This window comes from Protopterus annectens, chromosome 1.part0, assembly GCF_019279795.1.
Source record: "Protopterus annectens isolate FY-2018-M chromosome 1.part0, PAN1.0, whole genome shotgun sequence".
NCBI classification, from domain to species: Eukaryota; Metazoa; Chordata; order Ceratodontiformes; family Protopteridae; genus Protopterus; species Protopterus annectens.
In genome coordinates, this window is record NC_056725.1 from 43,529,971 (window position 1) to 43,545,017 (window position 15,047).

At 39.2% G+C, this 15,047-nt stretch overlaps 1 protein-coding gene across 4 annotated transcripts in view; it reads right to left on the minus strand.

Moving 5' to 3' along the window:
- Positions 1 to 15,047, minus strand: part of LOC122810216 (kinesin light chain 1-like) — a 2,247,025-nt gene that overhangs the window by 1,981,047 nt on the left and 250,931 nt on the right. The gene's annotated exons all lie outside the window — the stretch shown is intronic.

The window sequence follows — 15,047 nt, forward strand, 5'->3', positions numbered from 1 at the left end:
TCCCTGTGTGACCTACAGTAGAGTACAGAGGGCAGAATTCAGAATGAGTTGGCGGAGTCCTTTTGCTTCAGTTATCATTGTAATGCAATGCTTTCTACTGTAATTATGTATAAACACTAAGCACTGTACTGCATATACTCACTGATAAAAATACAACTAACAGTTTATCTCAATTTTTCCCCACTCTGTATTCACCCTCCTTGCAAACTGCCACTGCTGTGATGGCAGGGGTGTCAACTCCAGTGTCAAAGTGCCAATCTTCCTGCAGGGATAAATGCACAATCTGCCATCATGTCATCTCAACTAGGTATAAGTTGTGCTATACTGTAAGTTTAGCAGTAGAATACATCTCTGTCTACTGCAGAGTGGTCTCACCTCATGCAATGCAGTTGTGTTACAGGACACAGTATTGTATTCACGAGTAAGACATAGTGATGACGCAGTGTATGCATTCAACAAAATTAATAGGCACTAGTACAAAAATAAGAAGAATCATATACAACATATTGTGTATATAACAAAAATAAGTTTATACAAATCTTTGTTACTATTCCTCATATTTCAATTCACTTTGTACTTAAGTTGTGGCCATATAAATGTTGGAGGAAAAAGATCTACATGTCAACAGAATTAGCCATGATCATTGAAGCATATACATTTATTTTAATTGAAGAAAAAATCTATAGAATTTTTTTCAAAGTTGAATTGGATGTGTTCCTATCTGGAATTAGCAGGAAGTTCTAATAGGCTGGTGTAGATCAGTATGTATGTATACCTTTAAGGAGCTTTCCATGGGCTTGCAAAATTCTGAGTGTGATGTCACTGCACTGGTCCTGTAATCAAGGAGCCTCAATCCTTACCAGTAACACCAGTGGGGGATGTACACTTGGGAGGATAACAAGTACACACACAGTAAAGTGCAATTTCCCTTAAGAGCACACAGAGGCCACAGTCAGTTTGGAACTGGTTTCTCTTTCAACAGATCTCCAATAAGACTCCCCACTGGCACAGCTATAGGACTGAGATCTCAGTTGAGTGGCCAAGCCAAAACCTCCAGCACCCTCTCTGTCCAGCCAGTGCTTTGTGTCCCTGCCCAAGTAGCTGACACACACACTTTCAGATTTGATTTATATACTAACACACACACACACACACACACACACACACACACACACACACACACACACACACACACACACACACACACACACACACACACCTGGGAAATGCTGGAACAGGTTTACTAGCTATGCCCCCTTCTGCCCTGACTATAAGATAGTTTCTACTGTCACCAACACTACTTATCAGCTGCTATAAGGCCTTTCACATAGGGTGTCCAATCCTACTGTGTAATGTTACTATTATCCAAATGGTAGTCTGACCAAAAGTAAGCCTATTTAGGAGTGGTCTATACAGTGTTACAAAATGCATATGCAAGTAGCCTAAGAGCTTAAATATGACTAACAAATACCAGCCACAATAATAAATAATAAAATGACAAGACAATGCTCAGTAAATCAACACAGTAACTTCAGAGTTCAAAATCACAGGAAATAGTTAAACAACATTGCAGGATAGTCTCAAATAAATACAGAAAACATCTAAACTAATCTTCATTATATTCCAGTCTAAATCTAAAAAGAGTTACTATGCCCTAGAAATTTACAGCAAGGCAAGTGCAGAAAGTAGTGATGAGTGGCTGCTCTTGCTAGGTCCAAGACAAAATACAAAATGCCCAGTCTTGCTCTGCGAGAGTTCTTAAATTAATATCAAATATTAATGCTGGGCTAGCTTGGATGACATTGCTTTTTGTCTCCTGGCTTCAGTTCCCAGGATAAATTCTCTTTTGTCAGAAAAACAGAATTTAACATACCTGTGGAAAAAATACATATCTCTCAGATGTTTACTCAAATCTGTGCAGCTGAAGACAACACAAAAACTTCTAGCTCTAGACATTGTGCCTGCTACTGAAATGAAACTGATAGATAACATCTTTTGCTTATGGCCCAGCTATAAAGTAACTTAACCTCAACTATTCTTAAGTTTTGCAAGTTAATCTTCTATGTTCCGGTAGGCTACACTTTGGCTCTATCTTTGAAGATCACTACTGTACAAACCCTGTTCCACACACACAGTTCTAATACATATAATTATTTACAAAATTCCAGATAGCTGTGCTGGCAGTATTTCCTTCTGTCATACTTCTTTATAAATCATATCAATATTCACAAATGACATAGAATTATTTACAAAATTCCAGATAGCTTGGCTGGCAGTATTGCCCTATGTCACACTTCTTCCACCCTGAAAACTCAAGCTAGTTTTTCAAGTGACCCTTGAGAAACTGTTGAGATGGTTGAGTCTATCTGGGAATACCTTACCCCATTCCCTGTCTTGAGATTCCACCTGCCTTGGCACTGCTGACCACAGTACAGTGCTGCACTGTCCCATCATATGCCTGCAACCCTAGGCTCCACCATAATAATTTGGGATTTGGCTGGCTGGCTCCCTGCAGCCATAGATCCCTCTCAGACTCCTCCTGTCATTTACTGCAGATACTTAGCACAAGGGCCTCCCTGTCATGGTAAGGTTTTATCATGTTAACATCATGCAATTTGTGCCCCTGCCTAGCAGTTCTACCATGTAGTTAATATCACTGACCTTCCTTACAACATTGTGGGGTCCTTCCCAAGCTGCCTGTAGCGAGTTGTGTTTGACAGGCATGAAAACCATAACCTGCTGCCCTACAGCATATTCTCCAGATCAAGCATTCCTGTCATACCAGACCTTTTTCTGCTGTTGGGCTTCTGCCAGGTTCTCCTGGACCAAGTCCATAAGTTCCCTGAGGCCCATCCTGAGGTTTAGAACATATGCCACGACAGATTCCTTGTGGGATTTACACTCATCTCAAATCAAATCCAGCTGTCCCCTCACCCATGCCCATACAGCAACTCAGAGTGAAAAACCTCTCTGTAAGCAAATAACAGATGGGGCAAATATTTGTCCCACTCCCTCTTAAACTGGTCTGCAAATGCTCATATCATCATCTTGAGTGTAGTGCTTAACCTCTCAACAAGACCATTAATCTGGGGATGGTAGGGGTAGTCTTTAGGTGCTTTAACCCACAGTACTTCCCCAGAAAAGCCAGCATGTCTGACATGAAATTGGCACCTCTGTCAGTCAGTATTTCTTTTGGGAAACCTACCCTGCTGAAAATCTCTAACAAAGTATTTGGCACCTTTTCTGCCTCAGTGGAGGACACAGCTACCACTTCAGGGTATCTGGTAGCATAATCTACTACCACTAGGATATACTTTTTCCCTGTGGAACTTGGGGTACTCAGAAGCCTCACAATATCCATAGCTACCCTCTGAAAAGGCTCCTTAATCACAGACAAAGACATCAAAGAAGCTTTCACCTTGTCTCCTGCCCTGCCTACCTTTTGGCACTGCTAACAGGTCCTGCAGTACCCTATTACGTCTCTGGAAATCCCAGGCTAATAAAAGTTCTGCATAATACGTGTCTTTGTACGTTTTATGCCCACATGACCTGCAAAGGGAATATCACGGGCTATGGCTAGAAGTGTCAGATGGTAGACTCTGGGCACTGAGGCAACAATGGTGTTACTGCCAATTTCAAACAACACACAATGATACCACACCAAAGAAAATTTATTACACAAAGCTTTCGGGTCTACACCCTTCATCAGTATAAAGCAATAAGAGTACTACAGCATTTAAATAGGAGAAATCATACAGTCACATGCTTCAGCCCATCCCACAACTTAATAATCAGCTAAATCTTAAAAAGACAACACATCAAATAAAACATATTAAAATGCTGTCTGCCTATAACATTATGAAAAGTAAAACTTAATTTATAAAAAATGCATCATAATATACTAATACATAATAATATACTATCATACTAAAAATACCATACAGTTAGAAATATTACACATATCTATTATATACAATATTTTAAAATGTGTAAATGCAAATATGCAAACACATACATCCACAAACAAATATATACATACTTATATGTACATATACACACACTCTTATAAAAAGCATACATTTAATAAACATGCACAAATATATGCGTTTCATAACTTTTCCCTTTGCCTCTTCATCAATAAAGGCTTTAAGCTGACAGCATTATTTAGACCAGGAGACACATCTGCCTGAAGCCTAATAATCCACTCTAATTCTTTTAACTCTAAACAACTGTTTATGTCTCCCTTTCTTAGACTAATATCTACTACAGCCAATACTCTAAATCTAAAAACATGCTTTTCACCTTTATCCATAATGTGTTTACTCAAAGCGTTTGTCAATATTTTTCTCCTAATCTCTGACTTATGCTCAACTATTCTCTCTTTTAACTTTCTAATAGTTTTGCCCACGTAAAAAGATGCACATAGTGTGCACGTAGCCAAATAAACCATCCTTTCCTCATTACAAGCTGTCATTGTCATTAATGTGAAAACTTCACCATTAGTGGGGTGGTTAAAAATATTCTCTCCTTCATATAAATCATTACAACAAGAGCAGTTATAGCATTTCCTTGTGCCCATTACTCTATCTATATTTCTAGTTTTTATTCGGAAATCTTTATAACATAATTTCCGCTTTAATGTTTCAGCACTTCTATATCCAAAGCTAGGTTTATCCCCCACTATAGACCTTACTTCAGGCATAGCTAACAAAATTGGCCAGTTCTTCTCTATTATAGTGCTCACACTACGTGTATTCAGATTATAAGTCGTTAAATATCTTAATGACTTCACATCCTTATGTGGGCTATCTTTATACACTGTCATACCCCCCAGTAAAATTGGTTTAAATTTGGTCTGCCTCTCCACCTTCACCTCCTCAATTGCTTTATTAATAAGCTGTTTCGAATAACCACTCTTCTCAAACTCTTGAGCCATAATTTCAATCTGTTCACTAAATATAGCTTCATTTGTATTTAGCTTACTTAATCTAATAAACTGTGCTTTCAGAACTCCTCTAAATATATGGGGAGCATGCATGCTATCTTTACTTATATATCTCGACGCATCAACTTCCTTCCTATATACTTTTGACACAAATTTATCATTATTCTTAAACAGAGTTACATCCAAAAAGTTGATACTATAATAGGATGCCTCCATTTTAAATTTTAGAAAGTCAGTCGACCCATTCAAATACTGTATATAACTTTCTAACTCTGAATGGGAGCCTTTCCATAATAAAAAACAATCGTCCACAAATCTTTTATAAAATACCACTTTTTCATTAAGATGACTGTTTTTGTTTAATATCACTGCTTTCTCCCATTCATACAACACCAAATTAGCATAGGTGTTTGCAACTGGTGTGCCCATTGCAACACCAGCAAGTTGCAAATACAGCTTCCCATCAAAAATGAAGACATTATTTGTTAAAACCAACTCCAAAAGAGCACATATGGTTTCAATTTCCCTTCCATTCATTCTCACTTCACTGTTCAAGAAATTCCGTATTGCATTAATTCCATAAACATTAAGTATAACTGTGAACAATGAGGTGATGTCTAGAGTATCCATGATGTATTCATCTACATTACAGTCCAATTGCCATGCATATAGACTATTCAAAAAATCACTTGTATCCTTTAATACAGTATTACAAATTTGTATGTTGCCCTAACACATTTTGAAGATATTTTGAAATAGGTTCTGTTATCCATCCACCACCTGAGACAATAGGTCTCAGGGGTGGATCGATAACATCTTTATGTATTTTCGGAATACCATAAATCTGAGGTATTCTCGGGCAAGGAACACTCAAATAATTGAACAGTTCTAAGCTCAAATCATTTACTAGTTGTAATTCATAAACAGCCATATTAACCTCAGCAATTACTCTTTGTACTTCCATATATGAAACTCTTTTATAAGTACCAGCGTCATTGAGCATTTCACTAAATTTCATGAAATAGAAATTCTTCTTGATGACAACGACTGCTCCCCATTTATCTGCTTGTTTAATTATTATTTGGTCATTAGTTTGCAATTCTTTTAATGCTGAATACTCTAAATATGTTGTATTATATGCTCTCCTATTAGCTACATTTCCTCTATAATATAAACGTAACTCACGTTCAACAATATTAGAGAAAGCAATTAGCACCGGACATAAAATAGGCGTAAACACACTCAACCTTCTACACATTGGCGCATGAGATTCATCATTTTTAAAGATGAGTTTAAGACTAACATTACGCAAAAACAATTTGAAATCTAATATTGCTTGGACTACATTGTCCCTCATATTGGGAATAAATTTAAGACCTTTATTTAAGAGAGAAAGCTGAGCATCCATTAGCTCAGCCATAGATAGATTTAAAGTACCTTTAATAAACTTCTTTATCGTCTGCTTAGCTTGCTGTATACCAGCGGACTGCTGTTTTTTCTCTTCCCGGACGTAATCTGTTGCTGCTGCTGCGGTAGATAGGATTCTTTCTGTTGTAACTGCAAAACGACCTTCTCCAGTTGCTTCAGGTGAAAAGGGGGAAAAGATGTTATTTCCCTTTGTGACGCCCTTTTACTTGTGTCTACACTACTCGGCGCCATGTTGGTCCTCGCCTTAGGATGTACAGCGTCATCTTTTCTGATGTCAGTCTCACCATCAGCTGGAGGTAGTTCTCGTACTGCACTTTCTTTATCATTTAAAGGTGCAGGACAAGTATTGACTAAAGGGGTTGTTGCTATAAGATTTTCCTTATGAACATCAAGTCCCACTACTCTCCCCTGTCATTCAAAGGTATCAAGTTGATCCAATAAGCTCGACTTCTTGTTATTATTAGCAGAGTATTGTGTTTTTTTATGTCCTAAAGCACCATTCTCTTCTTTCGGCCAAGAGAAGATGCGATTCTGTTTAAAATCATTCATATCTCTCTGCAGTTTGTTCTTTTTCCTCTGTTGTAGCTTCATATCTAAAGCATGAACACGAGACAAAAAGTTTTGATAAAGTTCCAACGAATCATTAAAACAAGGCATACTTGTGATTTTACACTCCAACATCTCTATTTCTTCTATAAGGTTATTTAATCTACTGGTTCAAAGAAAGTGTTCATTAACTTCATATAGTCTGCACTTAATTTAAGATTTAACTGCTGCCATTGCATCAACAATTCATTATAGGTGTTACCATAAGATGGCATCTTTAGTATTCTTAGACCTCTTGGCACAATACCTAACTCCAGGTATGCCTGAAAACTCAGACTCTGCCACTGAAGTTGTTTGTATGTTTGTACTTTCTTCTCCAGAACCAGAAGCTGTTCCTTAAATTCCTTCACCTCATTATTCATTATCGACTGCTCAGGAACTGCATCAAAAATTACTTTCAATAGAGGATTTTCTTGAAGTCTCAGTAATTTCTTAATTGAGTCATTTGATCCTTGTCTTACAGCTTCCATAATATAGCTGCAAAAAATCACTGGAACAATCCCAAATAGAACTTTCCAAACTTCCAAACTGAATATCACATCCACCACGGGCTGAAGCTCTCCTTAACGAACAGGTGCAGACAGTATACACCACAATAACTCAAACTGAGACAACAATGGTGTTACTGCCAATTTCAAACAACACACAATGATATCACACCAAAGAAAATGTATTACATAAAGCTTTCGGGTCTACACCCTTCATCAGTATAAAGCAATAAGAGTACTACAGCATTTAAATAGGAGAAATCATACAGTCAAATGCTTCAGCCCATCCCACAACTTAATAATCAGCTAAATCTTAAAAAGACAACACATCAAATAAAACATATTAAAAATGCTGTCTACCTATAACATTATGAAAAGTAAAACTTAATTTATAAAAAATGCATCATAATATACTAATACATAATAATATACTATCATACTAAAAATACCATACAATTAGAAATATTACACATATCTATTATATACAATATTTTAAAATGTGTAAATGCAAATATGCAAACACATACATCCACAAACAGATATATACATACTTATATGTACATATACACACACTCTTATAAAAAGCATACATTTAATAAATTGCCCATACAGCAACTCAGAGTGAAAAACCTCTCTTTAAGCAAATAACAGATGGGGCAAATATTTGTCCCACTCCATCTTAAAATGGTCTGCAAATGCTCATATCATCATCTTGAGTGTAGTGTTTAACCTCTCAACAAGACCATTAGTCTGGGGATGGTAGGGGTAGTCTTTAGGTGCTTTAACCCACAGTACTTCCCCAGAAAAGCCAGCACGTCTGACATGAAATTGGCACCTCTGTCAGTCAGTATTTCTTTTGGGAAACCTACCCTGCTGAAAATCTCTAACAAAGCATTTGGCACCTTTTCTGCCTCAGTGGAGGACACAGCTACCACTTCAGGGTATCTGGCAGCATAATCTACTACCACTAGGATATACTTTTTCCCTGTGGAATTTGGGGTACTCAGAAGCCTCACAATATCCATTGCTACCCTCTGAAAAGGCTCCTTAATCACAGACAAAGACATCAAAGAAGCTTTCACCTTGTCTCCTGCCCTGCCTACCTTTTGGCACTGCTAACAGGTCCTGAAGTACCCTATTATGTCTCTGGAAATCCCAGGCCAATAAAAGTTCTGCATAATATGTGTCTTTGTACGTTTTATGCCCATATGACCTGCAAAGGGAATATCACGGGCTATGGCTAGAAGTGTCAGATGGTAGACTCTGGGCACTACCAACTGCTGTATTCCCACACACTGTATCCCTCCCTCGGGGGTCCAGTCTCTAAACAGTAACCCTTTATCCCAGTATACAGATTCTGCCTTCCCTTGAGAATCAGGTGCCTCACTAGCTACCACCCTCAGGCCTTGTAATGTAGGGTATAAGAGCTGAGTCTGTCTCAACTCTCTCTTAGTAAACCTTCTCAGCTCCCCTTCCACAGGAAGTCTGGCATCCTCTGACAGCAGTGCCTCACTGTCAGCCTGGGTACTCCCACTCACATCTACCTTTGCAGTCACTGTTGAAGGGAACATCAATACCTACAAGCAGCTGTGGTTCACCTTCAGTCTCACTGCTACAGGGTAGCTCCCTCCCTGAAGTAACCACCTCACTGGTCCTAGCTGCAAGTGTGTGGCCTGTCTAGGTCTCCCTCAAGCTACCAGACCCACATTCTTGTCTCCAAACCTGTCTACATATAACTGCATGCTCATAAGGTACTGCATTATCAAAATTATTCCCTATCAGGACATCTGCAGGGATATCCTCAAACACACCTATTTTCTGGCTTCCTTTTGCACCCTCCCAATCAAGGTGAACCCTAACCAAAGGTATTTGGAATTGGGCTCCTCCTAAAGCTCTGACTGAAGTTGACTGCCCAAGCAAGTAGTGCTCCTCTTTAACCATTGCAAGTGTCACAATGGTTAGGTCAGAGGCTGTCTCTCTCTTAGCAGTGGCCTCTTTCCCATCCACTAAGATAGGATATAACCTCTTGTGATAGTTTGGCACACTTGTCGTCTCAAGCCAACTTACTGCTGGCATTTTATTTATTTTATTTTATTTATTTTTTTATCATTTGTTGACCGGGAAAGTCTGACTAAGTTCCACAGATCCTGTTTTCAGTGGAGGCCTGGAGAGAAATGCTCCAGACGCATGTCTTTAGAATGTGGGAGGAAACCGGAGTACCCAGAGGAAACCCACGCGAACGCAGGGAGAACATGCAAACTCCGCACAGAAGGCACCCCGGCCGAGAATCGAACCAGAGAACCTCTTGCTGTGAGGTGACAGCATTAACCGCTGCACCACTGCGCCACCCATTTTGTCATTCCCATTTACTGGTTCTCCCACCTTTTCTTCCCCAGCTTGCCTTTGTGGACATCTATATACTACATGGCACCACTGGTTGCATTTAAAACATTTAACCCTTGTTCCTGGATGTGTACCTGGGTTAGTGGCTTCCCCTGCTACTGGCAGACTCTGTTGGAGCAGTCTAGGCTGCCCATCATGGGTTCCCTTAGACCCATGAGCAGCACTGGGTGCCCTTTCCTGTGCAGTGATGACCTGTTTGCTAGGTATAGGTCTCCCTTCTTCCCCAACTCATCTGCAGTATTGCATTGTCCATCAGCTAACCAGATTCTCATGTTCGCAGGCAAAGTGCTAAGGGCTTGTTCCCTCACCAAAAGGTCTTCCAGCCCTTCAAAAGTGGTGACCTGGCATCCACTCACCCACCTATGAAATAAGTGCTTAGTTCAGCAATATATTCATATGCATTTCCATCTGTCTTGCATCTATGCTCATGAAACTTTTTCCTAAAAGCTTCAGGTGTTAACATAAAGCATTCTAACAAGCAATCTTTGACTGTATTATAATTTAAGCAATCAGTATCAGACAATTTAGAAATAACAGTTTCAGTTTTACCATGAAGTAAGGGGGTCAGAGCCGTTGGTCAACATTATACTGTTTACATACCCTTTCAAACATATGAATGAATCAAAATTATCCCCTCTGTAAATTGTGGAAGAAATTTACTGACCATTGTTACTTCTTGGATTCAGTTGCTCCCTTCCCCATTACCTCCATGCCCCTGGCAAAGAGACAGCATCTCCTTTTGTGTTCTCATTCTTTTCAGCTTCCAGGTGTAGCAGTTTCTCATTTTTCTCGGTGTACAGATGATGTGATTTCTCATTTTCCTCAGCATCCAGACATCGCAGATTTTTAAGTTCTCTGTGGAAAGGCTGAACTGCCCATTTTCTAAGAGTTGTACATCTCCAAGACCAGCCTGGTTGTCCTCCTGATTGCTGGTCTGTGATGCAGCTGTGCCCAAAGCTACAATCATTTCTGCCTTAGTCAAGTTGGCATGCCCCAGTCCTTTAGTCTGGCATAGATCAGCCAACTGGCTCTTTGTCAGCTTGCCATACTCCTTTGCCTGCTGACATGCTTGCCTGCTCTCCCTGACTAACTAAGCTAACAAAAATTAAATAAATAAATAGAACTGTGATATAAAACTCTGAATATTCACCACGTGGCTGGTTGAGAGCACAAACACCTTCAGTGACCACTGTACACAGGCTACAGGAATTCAATATCCAGACCACAAGCCAATTAATATGTGATGTGGCTAATCCATCACTGCCAAACAAGTAATATGTGACACTCCTGCACTGGCCCAGTAATCAAAGAGCCTCAAGCCTCACTACTAGCATCAGTGGGAGACATACACTTGGGAGTATGACAACTACACACACAGTAAAGTGCAATTTCCCTTAAAAGCACATAGAGACCACAGTCAGTCTGGGGCTGGTTTCTCCCTATTTCTGCACATCCCCAATAAGACTACCCACTGGCACAGCTATAGGGTTGAGATCTCAGCTGAGTGGCCAAGCCAAAACCTCCAGCACCTTCTCTGTCCAATCACACACACACGCACACACACACTTTGAGATTTGATTTACATACAAACACACACACACACCTGGGAAAGGCTGGCACATGTTTACAAGCTATGCCCCCTTCTACCTAGACTATAAGGTAGTTTCCACTCCCACCAACCACTACTTATCAGTTACTATATTCTTCTTCTTTCAGCTGCTCCTGTTAGGAGTCGCCACAGTGGATCAACTGTTTCCATTTCTTCTCGTCCTCTGCATCTTGCTCTGTCACACCAACCACCTGCATGTCCTCTCTCACCACATTCATAAACCTTATCTTAGGCCTTCCTCTTTTCCTGTTACCTGGCAGCTTCATCCTTAGCATCTTTTCCTCAATATACTCTGCATCCCTCCTCAGCACATGTCCAAACCAATGTAATCTTGCCTCTCTGGCTTTGTGTCCAAACCTTCCAACCTGGGCTGACCCTCTAATATACTTATTCCTAATCCTGTCCATCCTCATCACACCCAGTGCAAATCTTAACATCTTCAACTCTGCCACGTCAAGCTCTGACTCCTGCCTTTTTGTCAATGCCACTGTTTCCAACCCAGATAACATAGCTGATCTCACTAACCCTCTTGTAGACCTCCCCTTTCACTCTTACTGGTACTCGTCTGTCATAAATCACTCCTGACACTTTTCTCCACCCATTTCATCCTGCCTGTACTCTCTTCTTCACCTCTCTTCCACACTCACCATTACTCTGAACTGTTGATCCCAAGTATTTAAACTCATCCACCTTCACCACCTCTACTGCCTGCATCCTCACCATTCCTCTATCCTCCCTCTCATTCACACACACATATTCTTAGTCCTGCTGACCTTCATTCCTCTTCTCTCTAGAGCATATCTCCACCTCTCCAGGGTCTCCTCCACCTGTTCCCTACTCTCACTACAGATCACAATGTCATCTGCAAACATCATAGTCTATGGGGACTCCTGTCTGATCTCGTCTGTCAACCTGTCCATCACCATTGCAAATAACTTATCAGCTACTATAAGGCCCTTAATAAAGGGTGTCCAATCCTACTGTGTAATGTTACTATTATCCAAATGGTAGTCTGACCAAGAGTAAAGCTGTTTAGGAGTGGCCTGTACAGTGTTACCAAATACATATGCAAGTACGCTCAGAGCTTAAATATGTCTCACAAATACCAGCCACAAAGACAGGCTTAAATATATTTAATAATAAATAATAAAAGAACACAACTATATCCAGTAAATAAACACAGTAACTTTAGAGTTCTAAATCACAGAAAATATTTAAAACAACATTGTAGGACACTCTCAAATAAATACAGAAAACATCTAAACTAATCTTTATTATATTCCTGACTGAATCTAAAAAGAGTTGCTATGCCCTATAAATTACTTACAGCAGGGCAAGTGCAAAAGGTGGTGATGAGTGGATATTCTTGCTAGGTCCAAGACAAAATACAAAATGCCCAATCTTGCTCTGAGAGAGTTCTTAAATTAATATCAAATATCACTGCTGGATTATCTTGGATGACTTCACTTTTTGTCACCTGACTTCAGTTCCCAGGATAAATCCCCCTTTGTCAGAAACTACCAGATTTTAACATCTCTGTGGGAAAACTACATATCTCTCAGATGTTTGCTCAGAGCTGTGCAGCTGCTAGGAAGTTATGAAGCAATAAAGCACTTCTGCATCTCAAATCTGGTAATGACTTCTCCTCCAAGACAATACACAAACTTCTAGCTCTAGACCTTGTGTCTACTATTGAACTGAAACTGAGTTATCATCTTTTATTTATGGCCCAGCTATAAAGTAACTTATCCTCAACTATTCTTAAGCTTTGCCAAGTTAATCTTGTGTGTTCTAGTAGGGTACACTGTGGATATATCTTTGAAGCTCAGTACTGTACAAACCCTGTTCAGCACATACTTTTGTATCAGCAGTTTAATATATACATAACATGCAGTTTTGATACATATAATTATTTACAAAATTCCAGATAGCTGTGCCGGCAGTATTTCCATCTGTCATACTTCTATATAAATCATATCAATATTCACAAATGGCATAGAATTATTTACAAATTTCCAGACAGCTGGGCTTTCAGTATTGCCCTATGTCACACTGAGCACATGTGAACCAGACTGCCATTTGTAGAGAGCTGTTGAGATGTAAGCATGAATGTATGTAATGGTCTGTCAGTTAATCAGTTTGTTTATATTTTATGTTGCTGTTATCCATCCTGATGTGTTTCCATATAATAAAGCATACAAACTACCCCGCCTATTTGTCTGGAGTCACAACATAGGACAAGTGACATGGTGTCAGAATGGGATCTAGAATTGAAGACCAGGAGGCACTCAGTTAATACAGAGGAATGGATCATCCCTACTGCATGTACAACTCGCAAACAGGTTAGAAATGAATTCCAGGTACTAAAACTTGTTTAAATGATTTCTTACTTGAAGACTATGAAGTGAAGCTCTCAGAATGCTCAAAATGAATTTCTAGTTAAACAAAATGTCTGAAACTTTGACATATTGATAAAAATATTCAAAACAGTTACGAAAATGTTTGAAATGATATCTGGATCACATAAAATGTATAAAATAAGCAAAACAACTGCATTTTTTCACTATGTGCTACTTTTTCACATTAATTAAAGCTATCTGAGATTTGGTGATTTAAGGGATGAGTTGATAAAAGACAGATGTGTGGTATCAAAGAGAAAAATTTTGCTTCATGACAGCGATTTAACTTTGAATAAGGCCATTGAGATTTTTCAGATATATGAGCTCAGAGAAAAGTACACAAATATGCTTACAAATGAGAATGCTTCCAGTATCTTCTAGTACTAATGTTGATAGTATACTGCTGTATGTGGTCAAAAGAAACAGGCCCAAGCACATGGCAACAACTGTGAACCCTGTTAATAGTCCCTGGGAAATCCCTTAGCTTTTTAGCAAATTCCAGAGCATGCACGGTCTCAGTGAAGCATAAGAGTGACTCAGCAAAAATAAAGAATGTGCCTCTATCCAGTTTCATAGACACCTGTCATAATTGTGGTGCAAATCATGAATCCAAAAGAGAAAAGTGCTTAGCTTTTGGTGAGCAGTGTTATTCTTGTAAAAAGTGGAATAATTTCCAAAGGTTTTGTCAATGAAACAAGGCAGATTCTTTTATTAAAAGAAAACATTCAAACAGACAAGTTGATTAGTTTAGAAAGCTTTGACTTACTTTTTATGTTGATGGTGTGTCTGTGCTTAATGAACCAGACAGTGCAGTAGATTTATTTTTGTACTGTTCGGATTAGGGTTGCCACCTTTCATTGTGGCTGGAACTGGAGTAAGACCACACTCTTTGCATCACTAGTAACCCCTCCCACCCACACTCCACTCATTTTGTGATGTCACTGTGACTTTAGGTGGGGAACGCCCTCTTTTTCCATTCCTAATACCTGCTTTCTGCTGATTTACTATGATTTTCTGTAAAAAAGCATAGTAAATTAGATGATTTACAAACTCTGATAGTCTGTTTCCTTTTGAATACCGAAGTTTGTACAGTGTTTTCTGGACTACTGGAGAATCAATTTGATTTCCAGATAGTCTGGAAAAAAACGGAGGGGTGGCAACCCTAGTTT